Source organism: Macaca mulatta, chromosome 5 (genome assembly GCF_049350105.2).
Source record: "Macaca mulatta isolate MMU2019108-1 chromosome 5, T2T-MMU8v2.0, whole genome shotgun sequence".
Lineage (NCBI taxonomy): Eukaryota > Metazoa > Chordata > Mammalia > Primates > Cercopithecidae > Macaca > Macaca mulatta.
In genome coordinates this window covers 150,742,422-150,763,988 of record NC_133410.1, presented here as the reverse complement: position 1 = coordinate 150,763,988, position 21,567 = coordinate 150,742,422, and the positions used below count along the sequence as shown (strand labels likewise).

At 37.5% G+C, this 21,567-nt stretch overlaps 1 long non-coding RNA gene across 1 annotated transcript; it reads left to right on the top strand.

Annotated features, from left to right (window-relative positions):
• The first annotated feature begins 16,942 nt into the window (after window positions 1-16,942).
• On the top strand, window positions 16,943-21,320 carry LOC144341006 (uncharacterized). Its single transcript, XR_013417567.1, has 2 exons — window positions 16,943-17,068; window positions 20,897-21,320. It is a non-coding gene; the product is annotated as an uncharacterized LOC144341006 (long non-coding RNA).
• The last annotated feature ends 247 nt before the right edge of the window (window positions 21,321-21,567 follow it).

Below are 21,567 nucleotides of genomic sequence, written 5' to 3'. Positions count from 1 at the left end.
ATTCTTTAAGAGGAACCAAAATTGGTCTCCTTGAGGATATTCTCAATGGTGACCAGAATAAGTCAAGCTTATACATCTAGACTGGAATGATCAGGGTATAAATGTGAATTGAAACAAAAGGAAATTAATTTTCAGAGTGCATAGAAATGTTTTAATTTATTCCAGAATAAATTTTCTTATTACCAAGGCATTATGTGGCTTTTAATAGAGATAATACCACTAAAATGAGAATATCTCCTGTCATGTTTCATGTGTGATTTATAATGAGGAAGGTGAGCTGCCTCATGATTAATGCACATTTAACACTATGTGACAAAAATATTATCTTATTGTGTGCTAGAGAGGTCACCTTTCAGATGTTCCACAATCATGAACTTCTTTCCACATGTCAAGGTAATATTGGTTACTCAGCGAAGAAAGTTAAACTAAGAGAATTTTTCTGAAGTTTCAAAGGTTTACATGTTGCTAACAGCAGCTACCTTTAATAGAAATTATGTTCTGAACACTGAAACCTTAGTTTCCTCAGGAAGTAATAGTTCCTGAGTTCCTAACATGGTAGGAAATGGTTCATATATATTATTTCTAAAATGTTCAATTTATAAATTATCCCTATTTCCTAGTTGCTAAAACTCATACTTGGAAGCTTTAAATTTCTTCAATGTCTCATAGTTAGTAAACGTTGAACAAGGATTTACATTCAGAACTGTCTGATTCTGAAACCGTTTAAACTCCTGACCTGTGCTGTTTGTATTGACGGGCACCAGCCACATGTTTCTTTTGAGCAGTTGAAATGTGGCTTGTTCAAACTGAGATTTTGAAGACTTAGTACAAAAAAAGTAAAATATCTCATTGATTGTTGTTACATTAATTACATGCTGAAATAATATTTGGGTTAAATAAATTATCAAAATGAGTTTCATCTTGTCTTAACGCGTCTAGTAGAAAATTTAAAATGATATAGTGGCATTTGCAGCTCACATTATATTTTCCTGGGCAGCATTGCTGAATACAACATTATCTTTTATTAAAATCCATAACATAGATCACATGCTCAGCAAAAGTAGCGTTCAGAAACATATAGTGAAATTAGAAATTTCTTCTGGTTGGGCGCAGTGGCTCACGCCTGTGATCCTAGCACTTTGGGAGGCCGAGGCCGGCGGATCACCTGAGGGTCAGGAGTTCAAGACCAGATTGGCCAAAATGGTGAAAGCCCATCTCCACTAAAAATACAAAAAAAAAAAAAAAAATTAGCCGGGCTTAGTGGCCCTGTAGTCCCAGCTACTCAGGAGGCTGAAGTAGGAGAACTGCCTGAACCCAGGTGGTGGAGGTTGCAGTGAGCCAAGATCATGCCATTGCACTACAGCCTGGGAGACAAGAGCAAAACTCCATCTCAAAACAAAACAAAAGAAGCATCTTTTCAATAACACCAGTTTATAAGAGGTTTTAATTTAATTTCAAAAATGCAGATTAATTTAGTAAATTTGCTACCAGAAAGGGCCCTGATCCAGACCTTAAGAGAGAGTTCCTGGATTTTACACAAGAAAGAATTCGGGGTGAGTTCACAGAGTAAAGCGAAAGCAAGTTTATTAAGAAAGTAAAGGAATGAAAGAGTGGCTACTCCATAGACAGACTGGGGCGCTCCCAAAAGTAAGAGGAGGAATGCGCCCACCTTAGGTAAAATGCTTGCTTATGTATAAGATAACAAAAATCATGGGGGAGATGTGCTCTACTACAAGGATTTGTGATACAGGACTGCTAATCTTTGTGTAACCAGCATCTTTTCCAAGAGTCTGTATTTAAATTGAAACTTATTCTTAAACTGGGAATGGTTTTGTTCTTAAAATATTGGGACATCAGGACATTTCTTGAATCTGTTAAGTCCTGGGTCTGTTTCTGTTCTCTTAACCATAAACATCTTTTGGCTAAGAATAGACCTGCTGAGACCAGCAGGTCTCAGCCGCATTTTACCTGGCCTGTTCAAGATGGAGTTGCTCTGTTCTGATGCCTCCGACAACTCTAGTTATTACTTTTTAAATCACCTTAAGGCAAAGATCTGGAACTATTACTCACTAAAGTTTATTTTTAAATAATCGGATTCACATTGTTAAATTAAATACAATTTTAAAAAGACAGTATCTCCATTCCTCAAATACTTCCTGTAAATGTAAAAAAAAAAAAAAAAAAAAAAAGTCAATAAAAGAAAAGAAAGTAAAGGAAAGAAAAGAAAAGAAAAAAGAATGCTGGCTAATGGAAAAATTGTCCAAGGTCTGTGGGAGTTTCAAGTTAATTTACCCATAACAAATGTGTCTGTCATTGGGTTTGAGACATTGTTATTCAGTTCTTGAAACAGTATACATGAAATTAAAAACAGCAACAACAAAAAAAACACAAAACAACAAAACTTCAGCCCAAAATATATGACAAGTCTTCCAGATTGGAGTAGGAACTGAAGAATTCCTGTAATGGAAGCAACGTCATAGAAATCCTTACTGATACTTCTCATCTTCCTGCATTACCCTAACATTGTAAAAGAAAACATTCCTCACAAGCTGTTTCTTGATCGGCCTTGTTGTAGTAAGCTCCATCTATGTAATAAGTAATATGTAATAAGTTCCATCTCTGTCATTCTGGGCAGCAGCTTTTTCTGTGAGCTTGGGCTTCAAGCCTCAGAGCAGGGCTCACAACTTACATTACTGTGTCATTCCCCTGTTTACATTCATCCATGTATTCATTGAGAATTATGTCTTTGAGTCTATTCTGTGCCTGATACTGTTCTAGGTGTTTGGGATGTATCAGTAGTAAAATAAACCAATCTCCCCGCTCTCCTGGTTTTAAAAGAAAGAACTCCTGTTCTGGGTTATAATATATGGAAGAGTCTCAAGTCCAGGACTACTAGAAGAAGAATCAGAGTTATAAAGTAAAGTCATTGACATGTGATCAGCTGGATTTATATCTGTTCTGCAGGCACTGAGTTAAGCTCTTTACATATATTGTCTGAATTAAGCCCTTTTACATGTATTATCTCATATGATAATAGATATTAAGTGATGTGTGCTGAGAAAACATCACGAAGGTTTGCATTCATTTGAAATGTTTTATCATCCAAAATCTCATTCCATAAAATTACACAAGAAGCTTATATAAATTGTAAAGTAGCAAACAGCATCAGATTCTTTAAGTAACAGATACTGTAGCAAATCGTTGGACTTAAGACAGGAAAGAGAAATGGAGACACCAGGAGAGGAGCATATTGGTCTGCACACTATCCATGCACTTTAAACTTCTGCTTCATTAGACCCGTCTTATATTTAATGTCATGTGTAACACGCACATCATTGCTTGGTGATCTGGAAAATTGAGGGAAAGACATTGTCCTTGCTACATAGTAAATATCACCAGGCTGGTGATGCAATTGAATGAGCTACAGTCAGAGAAGCAAGATCTTGTCTTAGCACAAACTAACAGCATGACCTCCACAGAGTGTCTTGTGCTTTCAGAGCCTCTGAGCTCTCACCTGTGAAATAAAGGTGTTGACGTGATCTCTAACATTCTGTACTGCTACTCCTGTGCATAAGGGATTCACTGTGAATATTTCTTAAGTTGGAAAACAGTATTTTTTCCAGTCTCACTCTCTACTTCAGTAAAATCTTACACTATAGAACCAAAGATTTTAATGTGTTTTAGAAAAACATAGAACTGAGAGGAAATAATAGTTTTTTCATTTAGCTTAGAGGAATCTAGCTTTGGAAAATAGTTCTCTTAATCCCATTTTACAAAGCGGATAAACATACACTTCTTTTTTTAGGGCTCCTTTTATCACCTTATAAAAGGGCCAAGGGAAAACATTTATATATATTTTTTTTATATATAGAACTAAATAGGGTTAGGGTTAGGGAGATATATATATATATATATGTAATTTTTCTAGGAAAAGTTAAAAGGTATGAAGATAATACTTTTTCTGGCTTTTGGTCTTTCTGAATCCTTTATTCTTTGTGTATATGATGGTAACTTTGTACCAATTTCCTAGTGAAAATGCCATCATGGAATTGAAGGGACAGTTGCTTGCTTTTCTGAGTGTTAATGCAGTCCCTAGGAAGTCACCTGTCAGAGGAGACAGTGATTCAGTTGAACATTTGCCACCTTAATCTGAGATTTCATCTTTATTTTGATACAGTTTGATGTCACTGTTATTATTAGGTTATTGTACTAAATTTGCTCCATGAACTTTTATATGTGCAACACATTGCTATGTCTCTTAAGGATTTGTTAACCATTCATGTGCTAACTTTTCTTTGAAAAATAATTTTACTATTTGTATTTTAATTTAATGCTTTGATTTGTGTTTGAATAATTACATACGTTTGAAAAAGTCTACATAGAATTTCAGTTGAAACAGAAAATTAAAGCTACTTAAAACTCCTAGCACAACATCCCTGTCACTTTGGCTGCCTGCCAACAGCTACTGATATACATGTCTGGTGAATGTAGATAAGCACTATAGGAAATGCCAGGTGGACATCTCACCAACCCCACATAGGCTACTACAGTCAGCAGTGATGAATGCCAAGGAGAGATACTTAACTTTGTTTAAAGCCATATTTATTGTCTTTTCTAATCATAAGAAGCACATGATCTAAGAAGATCATTTGAAGAATACAAAATCTTATAGCCAAATTACTTTATGAAAGCTTAAAGCAAATTTACATTACCAGCAGCATGATTTTTTAAAAATCCTCTTTTAGAGCACTCTCTCAAACATTGGGAACTCTCTTCATTGTCGATTTAATGAGGCTTTGTGTTTTTAAATGTGTATCTTTGATTACTTGTGAACTTAAATGTTATTTAATATGTTTATTTTTTCTGTTGTGAATTTCTTATTTGGTCTTTTCTCAATTTTCTTTTCAGTTGCATGAGCTATGTAAGACTTTTTACTAGATAATCTTTAGAAGATAGTAAAGCAAACAATTTTCATCCTCAGAGATTTCTATTTCCATGTCATACCACAGCTCCCAGTTAGAGAGGTACATCTGGAGGATGTAGAAAAAGTGTTTATTTAACGGAATTTGGAGAGACTCTCCCCTCTGAAAAGAGAATGAATCCAAGAGGCTTGTGACCATAGCATAGAAAGATATGACAAACAGAATGGAAAGGTCTTTGCTTCTTGAACAAGGGATATGTAAAAAAGAAGAGATAGATGAGAAAAGAAGGGAGAGCATAATCCTAAAGGGTCTATCCTCACTCCACACCGTCAGTGATTCACTTTCCACAAGAAAGCTTCAGTTTTTAGAAATATACAGATAGGCAACACCTGGAGTTAAGCCAGAAATTTGCTCATGTTACCGGTATAAGAAGAGATTGCAAGCCCCTTATGTAACCTGCAAATCCTCTGATCCTCACAGGCTATTTTCCTTTCTGTGCTCTCTACCATCTCCATTTCCTATGATCATAGAGCTTTGGAGAGGCTGGGGTCCTCAGATTGACCTGACCTCTCAGGATCCTCTTGTCTTCACTGCCGAGTGGTTGGGCTATTGATTCCCAGGACAGGTGACTTCTGACTATGATTGAGTCCCCTTTAGCAATTTAAGCTACACGTGCTGGCGCCCTTCACTGGAGTCCTCGGTTCTGGCCATTTGCCGCTGGTTTCTACATCCCTGCCCACCGTGGTCACTTCACCTACATTCAAGCCCCACTCTGCCCTCTCAACAGGCACACCGGCACCTCTGGGTCCCTGGCTTGACATACAGAGGCTGGAGGGACCAGGGGCACTTCCTGAGAGTCTATCTCAGCATCAAGTGACAGCTCTAAGCCATCACTCCAGTACCATGATGGATACCACATATACGTCTTCTAGAATATTGTCATTACTAGCCCCCTATGAGTACATAGTGAGGCAAGCCACTCTCCAGACAGCCTACTCCATAACTCTTGGATGTTTTTAAAATCAGTTCCCCAAAATGCAAGCTCAAAAGAAATGAGAATAGGGTGGGAGATGGTGATCAATAACTCAAGTCTACTTTCCTTCTCTGCTTGCATCTTCTTCCTCATCCCCACAATGCCTTGAGCCAGAAGGAATGTACATATCCTTCCTGTGTAGAACATTTCCCTTCTACCCCTAGGACTTCAAGATTCATGGTTGAATATTTAGGTGAAGTGACAGCAACTGGAAATAGAAATTAACACAGAAAAAAATAACATCTGCATTATGTAATTAATGATAAAAACTATATCCGTCATGTTCATAGCAAATATTATCTTAAAATTGCCTTTTAATTTTGTTCATCAATATTTTTATGAATACAAATGTTAGACTTTTATGATTAGGATTCTTATGTAGTAAAATATAAAATGTTTTTATTATGGATTTTTTTAAACTAAATATTCTATATTTAAGAAGTCCTTCTCAATTCAGAGCTCAGAAGAATGTTCATATAAATTATAAATAGTATTTTAAAATTTTATCTTTGATATTAACTTTTCAGTGTATCCAGAATTTATTTTGTTATATGCTAAAAATTAAAATTTATAATTTTCAAAATAATCATCTAATGTTCCCAATCATTTGATGAATAGCCCTCCCATTCACTAATAATAGTTGATATGTCCCCTTAACATAAAATTACTATGACTGATAGGGCTATTTTGTTTCATTGATCTGTTGATATTTTGGGAGGCAGTATTAGAAAGTTTTGACTTAAAAAAATTGTATCTTTATGATATTGGTCTTTTTTTCTTAGCCTTTCTGGCTTATTTATTCTTTCAAATGAATCTTTAGTTAAAGTCTAAATAAATCTAGCTAAGATTTGCTTACAATTACATTAAGCCAAACTGTTAATTTGGCAGATACTTACTGATTTAAAAATAATTTTGCCATCAAGAAATATAGCATGCCTTTTTCTACATGTATTCCATAAGAATTTAATTTTTGTGTATATGTGTTTTACAGTTTTTTGTTTTGGTTTGGTTTGCTTTGCTTTTGAGACAAATTCTCACTCTGGTGCTCAATCTGGAGAGCAGTGGTGAGATCATAGCTCACTGTAGCCTTGACCTCTCTGGCTCAAGTGATCCTTCCACCTCAGCCTCCCAAGTAACTTGCAGGCACATGCCACTATGGCCAACTGTTTTTTGTAGTTTTTGTAGAGTCAGGGTTTTGCCAGTGTTTCCCAGGCTGGTGTTAAACTCCTGGGCCCAAGTGATCTGCCCGCCCCAGCCTCGCAAAGTGCTGGGATGACAGGCATGAGCCACTACAGCCAGCCCCTTAAAGTTCTTATAATAATTAAATTTTAAATAACTTATTTTACCAAGATTTTATTATGACTTCTTAACTTTAGTTGAGTACAGCTGACATAAAGCTGTCACTATGTTTAAGCCATTCTTAATTGCTTTCTTTTTTGAACTCACATATTAACAGTTTTTGGTAAGTTCTACTTTAATGTCTAAGTGGACACTCATGTCATTTGCTCATAATTATTTTTTTCCTCTTGTTTAATAGGTAAATCTCTTATTTTTGATCCTTATTATATTTTCATGTAATTCAGAAGAATTTTAGAATAATGTTATAGATAAGGGTTAAGCCAGAATCATTGCCTTATTCTTGTTTTTGATGGGAATATCTCTAACAATACATCCTTAGAATATGAGGAACTGATTTTTAAATGAAGTCAACAAAGTTAACAGAGACTTCCCAAATATCTCAAGATTTTTGTGTATACACATGCATACACACATGGTTTAACTTAGGAGTTTTAAATGTTTTATAAAGAAATTTGACATGAGACATGTAGAGAGACTGTGGATCCACTGAAAATGGATGAGCAAACTGAGGTGGGGTGTACTAGTTTCCTCTGGCTGCTGTAACAAATGACCACAAATTGAATGGCTTAAAATATAAATTTTACATTTTTAGATGCCAGGTGTACAAAATTAAGGAGAATCTAAGATAGTTCTTCGCCTCTTCTAGATTCTGTTGGCTATCAGTGTTTGTTAACTTGCAGCTGTATCACTCCAGTCTCTGCCTCCCTGGCCACACTGCCACCTCCTCTTCCATGTTATCTACCTTGCCTTTTCTAACAAGGACACTTGTAATGGCATTTAAGGCCCAACCAGAAAATCTTAGCTAATCCCCTCATCTCAAAATTCTTAACTGAATCACATCAGTTACCATTGTAAGATAATGGTCAATCTTTTGTCATATAAGGTAATATTTACAAGTTCTGAGGATAGGCTATGGACATATCTTTTTGGGAACTACCTCTCCACCCACCACATGGGGAGAAGTGAGTTATTGGCAAAAACCTCATATGTCCTTTTCCTAGTGGCAGAAAAGAGTAGAACACCCATGTTTTAGACTGCTCAGGGCAGTCATAACAAAATACCACACGGTGGATGAGTCCAACAACAGACATTTATTTCTCACAGTTCTGGAGGTTAGAAGTCCAAGATTAAGATTGCAGAAAGTAAATTTCATTCTGAGGTCTCTTCTCATAGCTCGTAGATGGCAGCCTTCTCACTGTGTGCTCACTGGACTTCTTCATGTGTTCAACGAGAAAGACATCCCTCCCTTCATTCTGCTCCTCATAAAGTTGCCACTCCTTCGAATTAGGACCCTACTTACGACCTCATTTAACCTAAATTACCACCCACAGGCCTTATCTCAAATTATAGTCACTTTGAAAATTGGAGTTTCAAAACATGGATTTTGGAAGTAATTCAGTCCATACAACCCAATACTTTCTGTAAGTCTACTGTGACCGCTCTTCAGTCAGTGTTGCTTTATTAAATAAAACAAAGCACCCATTTTCTTTAATAATGGGATACATTTGGTAATGTCATTTGAAGAATAATCCTGATACAACATAATAAAGTGATCTGTTTGCTTGATAATCTGAAGTCCGTCAATTGTATCAAGAGAAAGGGAAGGAGGAATATATACACTTTATACGGTTGATGGCCTAAAAAGTGTATTTAGAACTTGAGAAATTAAACATTCCACCAATATTCTGGGATGTATATATCCATTTTAAGGGAAAAATCTACCCCGTCTTGTGGGAAACCCCAAGGACCAAGGGCTGATTCTATTTAGAAGACTATTGAAGTGTTCATGAAATATGGAAGTGTTCGTGAACATATTATTTTTGCAAAAATCTGAAGTGTTATAGATCAGAACAAAATCTTTTATGTTCTACCTTGATTTTGGTTCTGACTTTCTTAAAAGTACCTGCAGTATTTCCTTTTCAAAATATGTGCTTTTCTCTGATTCATCTAGAAACTGAAGTTGATACACTTTTCTATTCATTGTATACACTCAGCTAGCTCTGTGTATGAAATGAGCAACTTGTGTGTGTGGATGGATACATTTTATATTATAAATATAGGATGCTAATGTCTAGTGTAACATGCACAACAAACTTAAGAATTGTATCATTACCCTTGATATCAAAACTATAAATATATTCTCTTACATACTAACTTGGTTTAAAAATAACAAAAAAACAAATTGTGATTGCTAAGGGCAAATAGTTATAAGAGCATTTAAATCACATAAGCAAGGAATTGAAAGCTTGTTAAACAAAGTCATTAAGGCAAATGCCCACTCACTGCAGACATAGTAAGCCCTATAATAACTCTGCTAAATGTTATCTCTAACGAAAGTTGCATTCATTGTGCTTAATTTACCTCAAATGCTTTTAAGAATAAAATCCTTTGCAGTGAGTTTCTGCAATGTGAAAGGTAAATAGTCCTTGGAGAGCATATTGCAAGTTGTTATAAGAGACACATATCATTTTAAACTAAACCTTCAGCATCTGTTTCAGCCTCTGATTACAAATGATGAAACTGACAATAATTCACACTTACTCCATAAAAAGGAAAGGTGGTGATTAGGGAGGATGTGTAATCTTTATTCAATGCAAAGTACATCTGCTGTGTTTTCTCTTGTACCTGGCTATCTGGAAGAAAAGTTCCACCCTCCCACCATAAAAGGAAGGTTGTTCTTATGGCCTTTGCAGTATTTAATTCAGCTCCCATGCTTTCCTTCTGTGTATACCAAACCTGATATTTGTTTTCACCCTAAAACCAACAAATACACTCTAAAGAGTTTGCAGTTGATTAATGTGGTTTTAAAACTTAGCTCCTGCCATAACCCATGTATAGGCTGTAAGAGATATTTCAACCTCCTGAGGAATGATACCAAAGCTATTCTAATATGCTACTGCTGCCACCATAGGCTTTTTTCCAAGTCATGTGTTTTTCATTTAGGTCAGTTTCAATCATAGCAGTGAGCTGCAACCTTTGTTCTCTGAATCTTGGAATCATCTGGGAAATTCAAGAAGAATACAAAGGCCTGGGTCACATCCTGAGTATCTGATACAGTTTTTCTAGGATGCAGCCTGAATATCAGCTCTTTTTATAATAGCAAAACTTGAAAACCGCTAAATGTATAGCAACTCTCTTACTGGCTTCATTTGTGTCATTCATAACAGATGTTTGATTTTAATCACTCAACTAATGTACTACGACCTACATTTAGCCTAATATTTTCCTTTCCCCCTTTTCTTCAGACTCACCTCGACTTTTTTAGTTACAAGTCTTGTGACATCAGGTACCTTTTCTTTACCTGCTAATTGTCTACACTACACCTAGTCACCTGAATAACAGACGTGTGGCAAGCTTATTAATTGTACAACATTTACTATTTACAAATAATCTGGCCCAGGCGCGGTAACTCATGCCTGTAATCCCAGTACTTTGGGAGGCCGATGGGCAGATCACAAGCTCAGGAGTTCAAGACAAGCCTGGCAAATGTGGTGAAACCCCGTCTTTACTAAAACTATAAAAATTAGCCAGATGTGGTGGCGGGCGCCTGTAGTCCCAGCTACTCGGGAGGCTGAGGCAGGAGAATGGCGTGAACCCGGGAGGCGGAGCTTGCAGTGAACCAAGATCGCGCCACTGCACTCCAGCCCGGGTGACAGAGCAAGACTCCGTCTCAAAAAAAAAAAAATTAGCCAGGCGTGGTGGCAGGTGCCTGTAGTCCCAGGTACTAGGGAGGCTGAGGCAGGAGAATAGCTTGAAACCGGGAGGTGGAGGTTGCAGTGAGCCCAGATCATGCCACATGCCAGCCTGGGCAACAGAGCAAGACTCCCTTTTGGAGGGGAAAAAAATCTGGTAGAACCAAATTGCAATAGGATGTTAACATCAGTTTTGGGTAGTTTGCAAAATAGATAATATTGCAAACTCTAGATGAATATAGCCAGATATTTGTCTAAGAAGAAAATATGTAAACTATTTTGCAAAGATCTCAATCGGCTACAAAGAAAAACAAAGCAAGGAAGGAATACTGACTCACTAGCAAATTGATTCAATGAAATAACTTACATTGGTTCATTGGCTGGTTCCTTGAGTCTTCTGAAAATGTCTTTATTATGAATCATCTCTCTGTTCCTTGATAAAACTGGAAGAGTTCTGTGACAAAGAATATATACTTATATATTATTTCTGTCATTTATTCATTGAACAGATATTTATTGCTTGCCTTGTATATAAGATTCATTTTTAGTCATTTGCTAGACATGCAGGAATAAGGTGTCCCTCAGGGGACCAAAATGTATCTGGAAATGTTTGTGTGTGCAAGAACATGTGTCTAAGTCTAGCGGGGATTCTAAAGTTAGACAAAAGATATTGAACAGAATATGAATAACAGAATATGTTGGAAGTAGAAATAGATATGCCTGGATGTTTTCAAAAAGCATATGCAATATTGTATTCCATTATAGTCATAGATTTAATATTTTTTCAATAAGTACAAAAAATATATGGCATTGATAGGTTATAAGTACTAAAAGGCCAAGAAACATGGCTGTAATGCAACATACATTACATTCATTCATTTAATGGGATAAAAACATAATAGGATATGGAATAGAAATAGAGTGCATCCATTTGGGATTCTCAGGGAAGGATTAACTAAGAGAATGTTGTAAACTTATCTCAGAGATTTTGGCTAATCGGTGAAGTTTGTCTCATTGGGTAAATATCTAGTATCCCTTTTGTGATGAGTGATATGTAGGGCTGATAACTGTCATTACTCTCTACCATCACACCGGGTGACATATTATGATGAAAGCAAATCCTAGACCAAATTCTGTTGAATGTGTGTACCTCTACTGAAAAATCAGCACAAAACAGTAAAACAACTTGTTCTCAAGGCTTAGGCAAGTACCACTCTCTGTCTTAATTGCAGGAAAGTTTCACTTTGAAGGTTGATACAAATATCTTCTGATGACAGGACTAACCAGGCTCCAAAAGTGGAAGGACATAAGACCAACTGGGCTCTGGAACTTAAGTGGTGCACTGATGATATTAGTCTAGTCTATGGATGTAGCAATTGTTTTTATTCTGTACTACTTTTATGCAGGTGTGGGTGGTCTTTAGAAAGTGTCCTAACTTACCACTTACCTTTTTTTTTTTTTTAAATTTATTTATTATTATTATACTTTAAGTTGTAGGGTACATGTGCATAACATGCAGGTTTGTTACATATGTATACTTGTGCCATGTTGGTGTGCTGCACCCATCAACTCGTCATTTACATCAGGTATAACTCCCAATGCAATCCCTCCCCCCTCCCCCCTCCCCATGATAGGCCCCTGTGTGTGATGTTCCCCTTCCTGAGTCCAAGTGATCTCATTGTTCAGTTCCCACCTATGAGTGAGAACATGCGGTGTTTGGTTTTCTGTTCTTGTGATAGTTTGCTAAGAATGATGGTTTCCAGCTGCATCCATGTCCCTACAAAGGACACAAACTCATCCTTTTTGATGGCTGCATAGTATTCCATGGTGTATATGTGCCACATTTTCTTAATCCAGTCTGTCACTGATGGACATTTGGGTTGATTCCAAGTCTTTGCTATTGTGAATAGTGCCACAATAAACATACGTGTGCGTGTGTCTTTATAGCAGCATAATTTATAATCCTTTGGGTATATACCCAGTAATGGGATTGCTGGGTCATATGGTACATCTAGTTCTAGATCCTTGAGGAATCGCCATACTGTTTTCCATAATGGTTGAACTAGTTTACAGTCCCACCAACAGTGTAAAAGTGTTCCTATTTCTCCACATCCTCTCCAGCACCTGTTGTTTCCTGACTTTTTAATGATCGCCATTCTAACTGGTGTGAGATGGTATCTCATTGTGGTTTTGATTTGCATTTCTCTGATGGCCAGAGATGATGAGCATTTTTTCATGTGTCTGTTGGCTGTATGAATGTCTTCTTTTGAGAAATGTCTGTTCATATCCTTTGCCCACTTTTTGATGGGGTTGTTTGTTTTTTTCTTGTAAATTTGTTTGAGTTCTTTGTAGGTTCTGGATATTAGCCCTTTGTCAGATGAGTAGATTACAAAAATTTTCTCCCATTCTGTAAGTTGCCTGTTCACTCTGATGGTAGTTTCTTTTGCTGTGCAGAAGCTCTTTAGTTTAATGAGATCCCATTTGTCAATTTTGGCTTTTGCTGCCATTGCTTTTGGTGTTTTAGACATGAAGTCTTTGCCCATGCCTATGTCCTGAATGGTACTACCTAGGTTTTCCTCTAGGATTTTTATGGTATTAGGTCTAACATTTAAGTCTCTAATCCATCTTGAATTAATTTTCGTATAAGGAGTAAGGAAAGGATCCAGTTTCAGCTTTCTACTTATGGCTAGCCAATTTTCCCAGCACCATTTATTAAATAGGGAATCCTTTCCCCATTTCTTGTTTCTCTCAGGTTTGTCAAAGATCAGATGGCTGTAGATGTGTGTTATTATTTCTGAGGACTCTGTTCTGTTCCATTGGTCTATATCTCTGTTTTGGTACCAGTACCATGCTGTTTTGGTTACTGTAGCCTTGTAGTATAGTTTGAAGTCAGGTAGCGTGATGCCTCCAGCTTTGTTCTTTTGACTTAGGATTGTCTTGGAGATGCGGGCTCTTTTTTGGTTCCATATGAACTTTAAAGCAGTTTTTTCCAATTCTGTGAAGAAACTCGTTGGTAGCTTGATGGGGATGGCATTGAATCTATAAATTACCTTGGGCAGTATGGCCATTTTCACGATATTGATTCTTCCTATCCATGAGCATGGTATGTTCTTCCATTTGTTTGTGTCCTCTTTGATTTCACTGAGCAGTGGTTTGTAGTTCTCCTTGAAGAGGTCCTTTACATCCCTTGTAAGTTGGATTCCTAGGTATTTGATTCTCTTTGAAGCAATTGTGAATGGAAGTTCATTCCTGATTTGGCTCTCTGTTTGTCTGTTACTGGTGTATACGAATGCTTGTGATTTTTGCACATTAATTTTGTATCCTGAGACTTTGCTGAAGTTGCTTATCAGCTTAAGGAGATTTTGGGCTGAGACAATGGGGTTTTCTAAATATACAATCATGTCATCTGCAAACAGGGACAATTTGACTTCTTCTTTTCCTAACTGAATACCCTTGATTTCTTTCTCTTGCCTGATTGCCCTAGCCAGAACTTCCAACACTATGTTGAATAGGAGTGGTGAGAGAGGGCATCCCTGTCTTGTGCCAGTTTTCAAAGGGAATTTTTCCAGTTTTTGCCCATTCAGTATGATATTGGCTGTGGGTTTGTCATAAATAGCTCTTATTATTTTGAGGTACATTCCATCAATACCGAATTTATTGAGAGTTTTTAACATGAAGGGCTGTTGAATTTTGTCAAAAGCCTTTTCTGCATCTATTGAGATAATCATGTGGTTCTTGTCTTTGGTTCTGTTTATATGCTGGATTATGTTTATTGATTTGCGAATGTTGAACCAGCCTTGCATCCCAGGGATGAAGCCCACTTGATCATGGTGGATAAGCTTTTTGATGTGTTGCTGAATCTGGTTTGCCAGTATTTTATTGAGGATTTTTGCATCGATGTTCATCAGGGATATTGGTCTAAAATTCTCTTTTTTTGTTGTGTCTCTGCCAGGCTTTGGTATCAAGTATAATAATAATAAATAAATTTAAAAAAAGAAAAAAAAAAAAAAGAAGAAGAAAAAAGAAAAAAGTCTCTCCCTGGTGGTCTAGTGGTTAGGATTCGGCGCTCTTACCACTTACCTTAAGAAGTATTGAGTTCACAAAAATAAAAAAGCAAATTCTACTATCCTTTTGCTGATTTATAAATCCTTTGGTATAGATTCAAATAACAATATATGAAGTGCTAAATACCTACTCACAGACTATCAGTTATTTATCAGGGTACTTCAAAATGCTAATTAACCATCCCTATGGTATGTATTAAAACAATCTGGCAAGTATACACCTCCTACTTTTATATAAGCTATATTATCCTACAGCAAAAAAATTAGATGAAATGTTTGAATTGAGACTTGAAGAGTGACTAGAAGCCTGCCAGTTGCATTAGAGGAGAGAGCATTGTGTGTAGAATCTAGGGTATGCTGAGGTATACAGCAGAAGAGCATGGTGCAAGTAGTTTGGTATACTTGAGACCAGAGTAGATGTGTAGGGATGACTGGATAAGTAGTACTAGCCAGACTACGAAGGCCTCATACACTGTGCTAATGTTCCCCAGTCTTCAATTCTATGAAGAGAACTTGGTTATGGACTAGAGAAGTAAGTTCAACATGAATTCTCTCCATTAATGATGCACCTTAATATCATGGGAGTCAGAGTTGGTAGAAATGGTTTTTGAAAAAGAGGTAGTATAGTGTAGGAGTTAAAAAGATGGGCTTTGCAGACAACCAGATATGGGTTTGAATCCCAGCTTTGTTACTTACTAGCAGAGTTAATTCACTTCTCTTAAGCTTCATTTTGTCATCACAAAATCAGGATAACCACATTCTTCAAAAAGAGTTACATCAATCTATTTTACAAATGTTCCAGGTTAATTACAGAACTGGTTACATTAGTTCTACGTGCTTGGGAAAACCAAATTTTACTTCTTGAGCAAAATTTCTCCTGCCTAGAAATACTGCCTTGGGCCACCTCAGAAAAGGGCTTTTCATGAGTTCTGTGACTGTTAGACTACTCAATTTTTACAATAGACTGGAAATTCTATCCTATATCCGAGGGTTGTTCAATTATGTCTGCATATACTTTAACAACATTATATAAGGTTGGCACTCCAGGAATTTATCTGAGTACAACCTGAAATTTATTGCTACATAATATCTACTTAAAGCTCAGTGAAGGGAGATTTATTTATGGCTGTGGGTGAGAATTTAATAAATTTTTGTTTAACTCATACCCCTCTCCTACTAAATTTTGTGGAGCTCTACTTTAGACAGTTTAAAAATGTATCCCTTGATTAAGTCAGAGGTGAGAAGAACATCCCATTCCACCAAAGCATTATAGAACTGTGCTTCAGGTCAGTTTTTATATGCCAGTTTTTATGCCAGGCCTTACACCACTGATCAACAGGTGAGGACATGTGAAACAGCCCTAGGAAATTGATTGCTGTATTTGTAATAAGGATATTCATTATATTTTAAGGTGTCTACCGTTGGGGCCAAGGGAAAACTTCTTCTTTGCCCTGTAAAGTTTTGCTGAAAAGTCAACTCACATAAGGCAGATTAGAGAAAAGTCATACACATTTATTAATACGCACACAGGGGAGAACCACAGAATGATGACTCAATCCCCCAGTGGGGTTCAGAAGCTTACATACCATCCTGAGTTAACCAAAAGAATGTGTGCTTGGATCCTTGCAAACCAGGTTATGGTGGCTGATACAGTTTGAACATACGTCCCTTCCCAATCTCATGTTTGTATGTAATCCCCAATGTTGGAAGTGGGGCCTGGTGGAAGTATTTGGGTCATGGGGACAGATCTCTCACGGCTCGGTGCTGTCTTCACCATAGTGGGTAAAATCTGGTGGTTTACATGTGTGGTATCTCCCCTCCCCCTACTCTTCCTCTCTGTCTGTCTCTCTTTCTCTTTCTCTCTGTCTCTCACTTCTCCTCTTGCCATATGCTGTGCCTACTCCCGCTTCGCCTTCTGCCATGAGCGAAAGCTTCCTGAGGCATCCTCAGAAGCCGAGCAGATGCTGGCACTATGCTTCATATACAACCTGCATAACTGTGAGCCAATTTAACCTCTTTTCTTTATAAGCCACCCATTCTCGGGTATTTTTTTATAGCAACACAAGAACAGCCTAAGACAGTAGCAAAATAAGCTATGGGCGATGGCGGGGGATGGGGGTGAAGGGGCAGCAGTGTAGGGGGAGAAGATGAGGCCTGGCTAGCAAAGGTGGTCTTCTTATGTAAATAAACTTCACAGGTACCAGCCCTCAGAGAGAACAGATAATAAATGTTCCTTTTAGACCTTTGAAGTAATTAGACTCAGTTAATCTTTCCTAGATTGGGAGAAGTGAAGGTGACAGAGAAAACCTGGCTCAAGGTAGATTCTCTAGAGATGCAAATCCCTGCCTCCTCCGTTCCCCCAGGACAAAATACAGCTTTGCAAGGTTACTTCTGTTTGCAGGTTCTTGAAACAGCCACCTCAAAATATGTAAAAGAAATATATTTGGAGATAAAATATTTTTATTTACTACTCACAGGAACACATTTTCTTTGGTTTCAGGAAGATGGTTCTCCTCATAAACTATATATATACACACACACACACACAGACATACACACACCTCTTCATATATATGTGTATATGTTTATATACACACTTGTATATTTCCTCTTTCTGGAAACTGTGATACACTTAGCCAATGACGATATCTGTCTCGGAATTTTCTGCAAGACCATTTAGAACTAAATTTGGAGCCCACTCACGGCAAGTGTGCAGTGTTTCACTCCATGCTTTCTCAGTACTACTCTCATTCTTGGCTTCATCTTTCTTATCTTTTGTACTTAGTGATTTCCTATGTAAAACTTTCTACATCTGTCATTTCTTGAATTTCTTGCAACATATCTACTTTTATAATTTGTCTTACCTACTTTCTGGAAAAAAAAATCAGGCCTATATACATGCACAAAGACATCTACTATTGCTAGCTAAGGACCTGTGCTTATTTTGTAAGGCATTGAAGCACTGTGAACTATTTTCTCGGAGCAGACTGACATGGTTAGGTTTGCACTATAGAACAAGTGCTCTGGAAGCAGACAATGGAGAGAGGGAGATGGAGTTAATAATGCTCATCAAAATGTGGTTTGGATCCTGATATGGTCTGGCTGTGTCCCCACTTAAATCTCATCTTGAATTGTAGCTCCCAAATCCCATGTGTCGTGGGAGGGACCTGGCGGCAGGTAATTGTATCATGGAGGAGGAGTTTTCCCATGCTATTTTCATGATAGTAAATAAGTCTCATGAGATCTGATGGTTTTATAAAGGGGAATTCCCCTGCACACACCCTCTTACCTGCTGCCATCTAAGAACGTCTTGCTTCCCCTTCACCTTCCGCCATGATTGTGAGGCCTCCCCAGTCATGTGGAACTGGGAGTCAATTAAACCTCTTTCTCTTATAAACTAATACAGAAATCCCTTGATGTTTGTTAAAAATGCATCTCCGGGATAAGATCCAGGAATCTGCTCTTCAAATGACTGACAGTTTGTTGTCACCTGAGTTTGGGAACCACTGGAAGCCCTAGAGATCGTTTAGGAGACACTTTCACTAAGCCAAGCAAACAATGATGACAGTAGTCCGAGTACAGGAAGTAACTGTGAAAGTCGGGAAAACATTCCGTTTGAGAAATAGTTCTAAACTAAGTGTTTTACCAAGTTCTTAGCCTTGCTCCTATTGAAATCAATGTCCTAGTCTATAGAATTTCTGAAATACTATGGCTAAATATAATGGCACGTCTAATAACAAAAGTTATATCTAAAAGGAAACAGTTCAGCTCAGCTGTTTCTCGAGTTTCTCCTTTCCTTCACTAAGATCTGATGCCTGCCAGGTGGGGTCTTTGGCCTTTGGTCTGGAAGATTATCTGTTGCAGTTGGCTCAGAGAAGCTGCTAAGATGTGGAACTGAGCTGTCCTGAGAGGCAGCTGACTGTCAGATTTTAGTTTTCACAAGAAACAATGTGGCTATTTTCAGGATTGAACTGAACCAAGTCTTACCCCGGAAACAACAGGAGATGCCTCAGGCAGTGTATGACTGAATTGTTTGTTTATCAGTCTCTGATTTGGGGGGAGATAAAGACAGGATTCTGAAAGGACCTGCCAATTTCAATTCTAAAAGATCTCAGGTGTTTGCTCCTCAAAGCCAGTAAGAAAGTTGAGAAATCACTCTCACTTCTGCCAGGCCCACAGGAGATCCCTGAAGGATGCTCTTTATGAGTGACAGACTTATCAGTAATGACCGGTTTTTCTTCTGGAGGTACTCTTTCACAAGAAAAGATGTCCAAACGGGATTCTGACATCCTCACCCTTCTCTTTTTCCCTTATTTTATAAAAGTGCTTCCTACTCACCCGGATTTGTTATAAAATAGGTTTCACACTTCCATAGATTGAAGAAATGCCTGAATGATAAACAGGCTATAATCTCTTCCTTTATCTTAAAATCTTTAAAACTGTATTTGAGGAGGCAGGAAAAAGTGAAAAGACAGAGCACAGAGGAAGTTTAAGGCAGTGAAAATTCTGTGTATCATAATGGTGGCTACATGCCATAAACATTTGCCCAAACCTATAGACTGTATAACACCAAGAGTGAACCCAATGTAAACTATGGGCCCTGGATGATTATGATTTGCCCTCTTACCTAGTAGTTCTCAAACTTTAGCATGCATCATATTCTGCTGAAGAACTTTTCAAATATAGACCACTGAGTCTCAGACTCAGTCGGACTGGAGTGGGGACTTGAAAAGTTTAATCTCTAACAAGTTTCAGATGGTGCTGATTATGCTTCTGTGGTCCACAATTTGAGGACCGCTGCAACCTGATGTGGGGTTATCCAAAGTACATACTTAGAACAAGACCAAACAGCTGACAATGGGGGAAGGTGATGCTAATACAAAGATATGCTATACAAAGCTTTAAAAAAATAAAATCATAAGATTTATACTTATCTACAATGCAGGTACCATAAGGTTAACCAAAATGTAGTGTTTATTTCATTTTGATGGTGAGAAAAAGGAGGATTTCAATAGATAACTTTTTGGGTGAGGGTAACCAAAATCTCCTTGATGAATTACATTTGAGAAACAAGCTTTTATTTAATAAATGCTCAACAGAAAAGAATTCAAATCTGAGCTATAAAAAGAAAAAAAAATTGAAGTAGAGAGAGTTCAGTAAAGACAATATTAGAAAACTTTTTGCCTGGAGGCAGAGTGTGGGCCTATCACCCTATAAAAGTCTCTTTCAGTTGGAAACATGTATTTCCCAAGCTGACATGTTAGGCAATAAATCATTTTGTAAGGAGGTTAGTGTTGCCTAGAGACACTCTAGGATAAGATACCAGATTAATCAAAATTTAATTATGTCCCTCAGCTATCTTAGGTTTTGTTTTATTTTGTAGTTGACTAGATCTTGGGTTCAAATCTATGACTCTAGTGATTTAAACATCTTACTATGAAGAGGTAAGTCAAGAAATATCTGCCTATGAAAGCCAAGAGAATATTTTTGCAAAACATACATCTGTCAGTTCAAGGTACTTCCAACTCTGTATGTGTGTCTGGTCAAAGACAAAAACTGAACCGAAAAATGGAAACAGACATGCCTGGCTGGAGGGAAAAGGTGTTATTTTTCCAATTGTTCCTCTTCTCAGCAGGAGAGATGTGAGGTTTGAATTTCAAATTAGTTTTACTGTCTTACGGCAAATATCAACACACAGTTCTGACCAAAGAAAGACAGGGATCCACATATTAGTTGGGTGCCTAATGATACTGCCTCAGAGGGCTGTGGTCTTATATATTGTCATAGCAATCCTGTGAGATGATTATTATTATTTCCTTTTCACAGATAGGAAACTGAACCTCTGGAGGCTGGTAACTGCCTGGTGTCACCTGGAAAAAAAGTGACAGAGGAATAATTTGAGTCCAAATCTATGTAGCTATAAATCCCTTGCTCTTGACATTATATACCACGCCCAAGATCTATCTAAGGCTCCATTTATTTACCCTGAAGAAGTGGGATTGAAATGTGCACAAGCAGTCTGCTTAAAGATAGCTACTGCAACTCACCCTGCCCGACCTTCTCACTTGGAGGACTCTCCTTCTAGCTTCATGTTCTCATCTACATGGATTCTGGGAATTCTATAGGAATTACCTGCTTTCAACCTAACTTCTTCACTGACATCTTCACTCAGATTTTGGCCTTTGTTTTTGCAGAAATGCAATAAAATGTTTTTGTTTTAATACTGCCAAAGTGAAACACAAAATATAAATGGCTTTGTGTCAGTGTCTGTTGTTGCTATAAAGGAATATCTGAGACTTGGTAATTTATAAAGAAAAGAAATTTATTTTGCTCACAGTTCTGCAGGCTGTACATGAAGCATAGTACCAGCATCTGCTTCCAGTGAGGGCTTAAGGAAGCTACGATCATGGCAGAAGGTGAAAGGGAGCCAGCATGTCATATGGCAAGAGCAGAAGAGAGAGAGAAAGGAGGAAGTGCCAGGATCTTTTAAACAACCA